This window comes from Trichechus manatus, unplaced genomic scaffold (assembly GCF_000243295.1).
Source record: "Trichechus manatus latirostris isolate Lorelei unplaced genomic scaffold, TriManLat1.0 scaffold00112, whole genome shotgun sequence".
Taxonomy (NCBI): domain Eukaryota; kingdom Metazoa; phylum Chordata; class Mammalia; order Sirenia; family Trichechidae; genus Trichechus; species Trichechus manatus.
In genome coordinates, this window is record NW_004444048.1 from 2,972,184 (window position 1) to 2,978,956 (window position 6,773).

A 6,773-nucleotide genomic window follows, 5' to 3' on the forward strand; every position below is an offset into this window, starting at 1 on the left:
GCAGTGAGCGGAGGAAGTAAAGGGGGGAGTTGTAGAAGAGGCGGTGTCAACAGCCTGTTGATGAAAGAGGCAACTTTGCAGAAAGAGGCAACCTGACACATCAGGACTTTTACAGCTGTAGAAACAGCTCAGGCATACAAAGCCCATGCAAACACAGAATTGCAGAAGTTCAGCAGAGGCTTATCACTTCCCTGAGAAGAAAAGCACATTTTCAGTTTTGTGTGCCTAATAAGAGTGAGCGCTCAATTGCTTTCCTTGCTGGCCACACTGCTAAAATCCGGTATTAACCGTATGTACTAGGTTAAGGATCGAGATCAGGCAGCCCCTTCTGCCCGTGAAGAAGCTAAGTCTTTACAGCATAAACTAGAGGAAGCAATTTCTGAACAATGGAATCGCCAGACTATAAATACTGAGATATGGGACACACGCCAGATGTTTGAGCAGAAGACAAGCAAACTGAAAAGTGAGTAGCAAATACTCGTTTATATCCTGATTCGATCTACCCTGAGGTGGGGCAAAAGAACTACAGCCATTTTTCTAAATGACAACTGCTGTATTATTACTAGATTTAGGGCAGTGACATGGTTCTAGAACGCAGGATGATGAGCTTTCAGAGAGTTTTGCCTACTGGCTAGGTAGATTAAGGTAACCATTAACTTTTCTTTTGGGTGGTTTATTATGAGCTGGATTTGTCCATGGCTGTTATTTCTTCAAAAATTAACTAATACTTCTCAATTGCTCTAAAGGGAACAAGGAGGGAATCTTATGCAAAACGGGTGTTTGAACGTGCAGATGATTTATAGATTCCACTCTGATTTTATTAGCTAGTCTGCACCCTTGCTGTGGCTGAGAAGGCCTGGCCGGTTTTGTTGCTTTCAAGTAGTAGCTTTAGGAGATTGAACAAGGTAATTACTCATTCCATGTGTATCAAAATATTATACGTGTATTAAAATGCTTTTTGAATTTTAATGCATCCTTTAGATATATTTTGTGCTTTTAAAATGTGGACTATTAATCATTTTTTATGTATTGCCTTAAAGTACATAATAAGCATTTACTAAGGATTTATGCAAGAAGACAATTGTCAAATGCAGGTATCAGATTATTTATAAACCTGTTTTATTCCAGAAACATAGTATGGTAAAAATAAAACTCATTTTATTTATTGTGGCCATTTATCGGATGACGGCTTTGTTCAGCCCACTTCATGCTCTAGCAATGTAAATGTTCTTTTTGTAGAAAATTATTGGTTTGGGTAATATAGACAAATAATTATAAGCTCAAGGTAAGCCAGAGATGAAAACTTTTCGACTTGTGCTTGGTTTGGCTTTATCATACCCTTTCTAATATCATCTGAGAATGGTCCTTAAGTGTTTAAGAAATTGTCTAGTTCTAAAATAGCAACTTTGATCTTACAACGTTTAAAAGTTTAAAAATTGGTATTTTAAACTTTGTAGAACTTATCAGTTTTCTGTAACTCTTAGAATCAGTTTATTTTTATTAACTGTCCGACAACATAAGGCATACTTTAAATTACATAAGCTATATGCTATTTTATTATTGCTCAAAATGCGTTGGAGAAGGTTCTTTTGTGATTAGAACTGTTCATGTTGAGACATGAATAATAAGGCAATATTGCAGGCACTCCAAATTTGGTTTAAGGTGTGTCAGCGTTGGAGCGTGCTTAGAGGACTAATTTTTTGGTCTAATCATTTTTATCATTCAATTACATGAATATTATACCCCTATAGTTTTATAAACCTCTAGAACGTTATCTCCTCCCCACCCCCTATGATCTCCTTGTACTACTTTCTTAGAAGAGCCAACTTTTATAACTTATCCCGAAGGGTACATTCTTGATATTATGATTTTGCTTTTATCTTCCCAGTTTATCCTCAGAGGATAATTGGTTGCAATATTATTAAAGCAGAATATGAAAGTTCTCCTGGGTTGAATGCATGTATTTGGTTTCTGTTTTTTTTTCCCTGCCTGGAGAAATTAGAGTGGCCACTTCCTTTCTGTCTTGAGTTGCTCACAACGTGCATGGCTTTATGAACGCCGGTCCTTAGTTGTATCTTCTGCAAAAAGAAGTCATAAACGACAGGATTTTGTTCTTAAGACCATGCGTTTATGAAATCACTCTAATAATGCTCTTGAAAATCATCCTTTGGGACATGAAGGAAACTTAGGTAGCATGTATTTTCAAAATATTCTATATAGTGAATCTTCCAGATAGACAACAAATAAATATCAATGAGGAAGGAGAGTTATCGCACAAATACATGCACGAACATTCCACCGCAACTACTGCCAGTCCATGCTGTTTGAATTCGGAGTCAGACATTTGAATTCTGGGTCACAAAGCAAAAATACTTAAATCCGTTTAGCACTTTTGAAATTCTGGTAGCTTAATAAATTCATTGTTTAAGGCCTTTCTGATGTATCTAAGACATGTTCATCAACCAATTGTGTGGGAACACAGTTGTTCCGTCCAAATGTTCAGGTCAATGACAGTGTTCACAAACTGGAATTAGGAAGTTGTTTATGACATTTCGTTATAAATGCTGAGCTTAAGTTTGAATAAATAATACTGTTCAAGTTTTTAATTGCCGTCCGGACCGGGATGATTTATGAGGTAATTAGTGTACATGCCTGCTTCCATAATATTTGTTATCAGAACTGTTAAATTTCTTGAATGGTTACTTATGTATTTTTTTTCTTCTGCTTCTTAACTTTATTTTACCTAATTATCTTGGTAACATAGATAATACTGGATGTATAAATACATGTTTGGGTAGAAAAAGGTTCTTAGATCTAGGATACACGTACAACAAATTAGAGTGAATCTTATGTATAGGAAACATAGACTAACTGATCTAACCCAAACTATCACCCCCTTAGTATTCACCATCTTTGCCCCTATCTGACATGAAGTCTTCACTGAATCACTCATTTAATAGACAGTGGAGGAGTTTCTTTTAAAAACCAAAAATATTTCCTTGGAGTAGAGATCCTGAAAAGCCCCTGTATATACCTATATCATAATCCCTTATTTGAACATATTATGCTGTGAACTTCATATAAACTTCACATGAATTTCATAGTTTAAAGAAGAATTTATCTAGATGATCTCACTAGAAACTCCCTTCTAGCTTGCTGTCCTTAGTATGGATGGCATAAGATATGCAACAGGTAACAGTTTTAAGGCTTTCAGAATGGATGGATGCGAGATGACAGATGCATGTCCTGAGCAGTCAGTAAGCAAGAGGGAAATGAGCCAAGGAAGGCGGGATCCAGGGGATTCAGACACTTAAAGATGGAAGGTGGAGTGCAGGCCAAAGAGAAAACCTGGCCGAATAATACAGCTTGCTCAACAGCTTTGATGGCATGGGGAACTAAGTTTACTCGAGTGAAAAATACAGGTATGGATAAAATAAAGTAGGTGTGTCTTAGTTATCTAGTGCTGCTAGAACAGAAATAGCACAAGTGGAAGGCTTTAACAAAGAGAAATTTATTCTCTCACAGTCTAGGAGGCTAGAAGTCCGAATTCATGGCGCCAGCTCCAGGGGAAGGCTTTCTTTCTCTGTCGGCTCTGGGGCAAGGTCCTTGACATCAGTCTTTCGTGGTTGAAGAGCTTCTCTGCGCAGGAACCCCAGATCCAAAGGGCACACTATTCTCCTGGCTCTTGTTTCTTGGTGATATGAAGTCCTCATGTCTCTCTGCTCACTTCTCACTTTTATATCTCAAAAGAGATTGATCTAAAACACAGTCTAATCTTGTAGATTGAGTAGTGACTCATTAACATAACTGCCTCTAATCCTGCCTCATTAACATCATAGAGGTGGGATTTACAACACAGGAAAATCACATCAGATGACAAAATGGTAGACAATCACACAACACTGGGAATCATGAACTAGCCAAACCTACACAGACTTTTTTGGGGGAATACAATTCAATCCATAACAATGTAGTTTAATATAATGATTACGAGCATGAGATTTGAAGTTTAAATCTATGTTCTGATTTTAAGTCTACTAAAGAGTAGCTGGAAACCCTGGTGGAGTAGTCGTTAAGAGCTACGGCTGCTAAGCGAAAGGTCTGCACTTTGAATCCACCAGGTGCTCCTTGGAAACCCTATGGGGCAGTTCTACTCTGTCCTATAAGGTTGCTATGAGTTGGAATTGATTCGATGGCAACGAGTTTGGGTTTTTTTGGTTTAAAGAGTAGCTGGGTGAAGTTGGGCAAATCATTTTACCTCTCTGAGCCTCAGTATCCTCTTCCATAAAATGGAGTTGTGAATTATAAATAAGTGCAAAATAGTGGTTAGTGCTTGGCCATAGTAGGCACAGTCTATTCTGCTAGAGCATGTTTCTATAACATGAATTACCTCATTTACAATTGGTAAGGGAATGAGGTCAGTATAATATGGATGTTGCATTGGTTCAGTCATGACTTCCCTGGGAAATGGGACCTGGATTAGTTGGAATAGACTGAAAACGTTCAGCAGGAAAGGAAAACGCCCTCAGCTTTAAGAAAATTAAAAACAAGGGTCATCACCTGGGCGCCCTCCCTAGTGAAGTGCAACTCCAGCTTTGCAGAGTGCACTACCTCCTGTGTCCACCTTAAGAGCAGCCCCTCTGCCTCAGAGTTCCACTTCCATCTGCATTTTCTCAGCACCGCCATCAGCTCTGTTCCATTCTCACTCTGTTATTTTTGTGTATTTTTAATATTCCTTGAGGCAGCCTTTAGCCCTTTTGAGCTCCGTGTCTGGACAGCCCAAGTTTTCTTCCTAGGTACCAATAATTTAATAATTGTTTTTGTTAGCATTCTGGTTACAATGTAGCATGTATATATACTTTGGTGATGTTGCCTAATTCTATTTATCCCATAAACCCTGTTATTATTATTATTTTTTTTGGCTGTAATCTTTTAATTATTTTTCATTGAGGTATAATTAAATACCATAGAATGCTCAGATTTTAAGTGTACACGTCAACCAGTTTGACTAATGCATATATCAAAACACAAAACTGTCACCTCAGAAAGTTCGCTTTTGCCACTTCCCCATCTGTTCTCCAAACTCCGCTATCACAAGGAGCAACCGCTGATCTGATTTTTATCACTGGTAGGTTAATTTTGCCTAATCTAAAATTGAATTATACAGCATGTACTTTTTTTGTGTCTGTCTGCTTTCCCTCAGCATGATGTTTTTGAGATTCACCTGTGCCATGTTTATCTGTTGTATATCCCTTTTACTGTTGAGTAGTATTCTTTTATATGAATATCCCACCGTTTGATTATCTTTTCTCCTATTGTGGCTATCTAAATTATTTACATTTTGGGGGTTATAATGGATAAAGCTTCCTTGAACATTCATGTATGGGTCATTACGTGGACATATGTTTCTGTTTCACTTGGATAAATATCTAGGAGTGGAACTGTTGGGTCATAGTATAGTTGCAGCCTCTAACATTTTAAGAAACTGCCAGTTTCCAAAGTGTTTGCAGCATTTCACACTCCCACCAGCAATGGGTGAGAATTCTAATGGCCTCACATTTTCTTCAGTATTTGGTGGTGTCAATCTTTTTCATTTTAGCCATTCTAGTGGGTATGTAGTGGCGTCTCATGGTGGTTTTAGTTTTCATTTTTCTGATGACTAATGATATTGAAGGAGCCTTGGTGACACCATGGTTAAGCACTCAGCTGCTAACTGAAAGGTTGACAGTTCAAACTCACCCCATGGCTCCACATGAGAAAAGACCTGACAGTCTACTCCCATAAAGATTATAATCTAGGAAACCCTATGGGACAGTTCTACTCTGTCCTATAGGGTCGTTAAGAGTCAGAATTGACTTAATGGCACACGACAACAACCATAATGCTGAGCACTTTTTCATGTGCTGATGGATCATCTTATATCTTCTTTATGAAGTGTCTGTTTAAGTCCTTTGCTCAGTTTAAAATTAGGCTGTCTTTATTATTGAGCTGCAGGACTTCTTCACATCCTTTGGATACAAGGTCGTTGTTAGATATAAGGGTTGTGAATATTTTCTCCTAGTCTGTGGTTTGCCAGTTCATGCTGTTGCTGGTGTTTTTTTTTTGTTTTGTTTTGTTTTGATGAACCCTAATATTTTAATGCACAGTAGAACATAAGGTTTTTTAAGGAACGTACATATTGTGTTAGAACATGAAGTCCTTACCCTAGACATAACAGCTAACATTGATAGCTAACCTTTTCCCAGCTCTAATAATATTATGGTTCTGATTATTAACAGCCAATTAATTCCAGGGCCTTTGCCTGAAAGCCTCACTGCATAGTCATTTAGAAAGTTGCTTTATCTCAGCTTTCTTTCAGAGGCAATGTATCCAAGACACCTGTTTCATCCTACATCATAGATGGTAACAGCAGGGGATACAGTGGCCATTGTATTATTTGCTTCCATATGAAGCCTAAATGTCCTAGAGACATTGCAGATTCAACTCCAAATACATAAAGAAGGATCCAAAGGTGAATGCAAATTAGGGTCATATTCTAGCTTGTTTTGCCTTATGAGACATATGGAAATAGTTGCTACACATCACACAAAACATTTGTTGAAATAAGGTTTATAATTTGAATGCTTCAGGATGAACTATTTCCAAAACTCCAGATTGCCTGGTGGGAAGCAGATGAGTAATTTAGGTAGTCTAATTATTTCTTCTGAAACACAAGCTTAGTTTGGTAATTCAAAGGCAGCCTTTTAGAGATACACAACCTGTAGAAACATAAC

The 6,773-nt window shown here is 37.7% G+C and overlaps 1 long non-coding RNA gene across 1 annotated transcript in view; it reads left to right on the top strand.

The window, feature by feature from the left end:
- The first annotated feature begins 282 nt into the window (after positions 1–282).
- LOC111821864 (uncharacterized) overlaps positions 283–6,773 on the top strand; it is a 7,983-nt gene continuing 1,492 nt past the window's right edge. The window contains exon 1 of the long non-coding RNA XR_002825201.1: positions 283–463. This is a non-coding gene — a long non-coding RNA (uncharacterized LOC111821864). The remainder of the gene's footprint in view (positions 464–6,773) is intronic.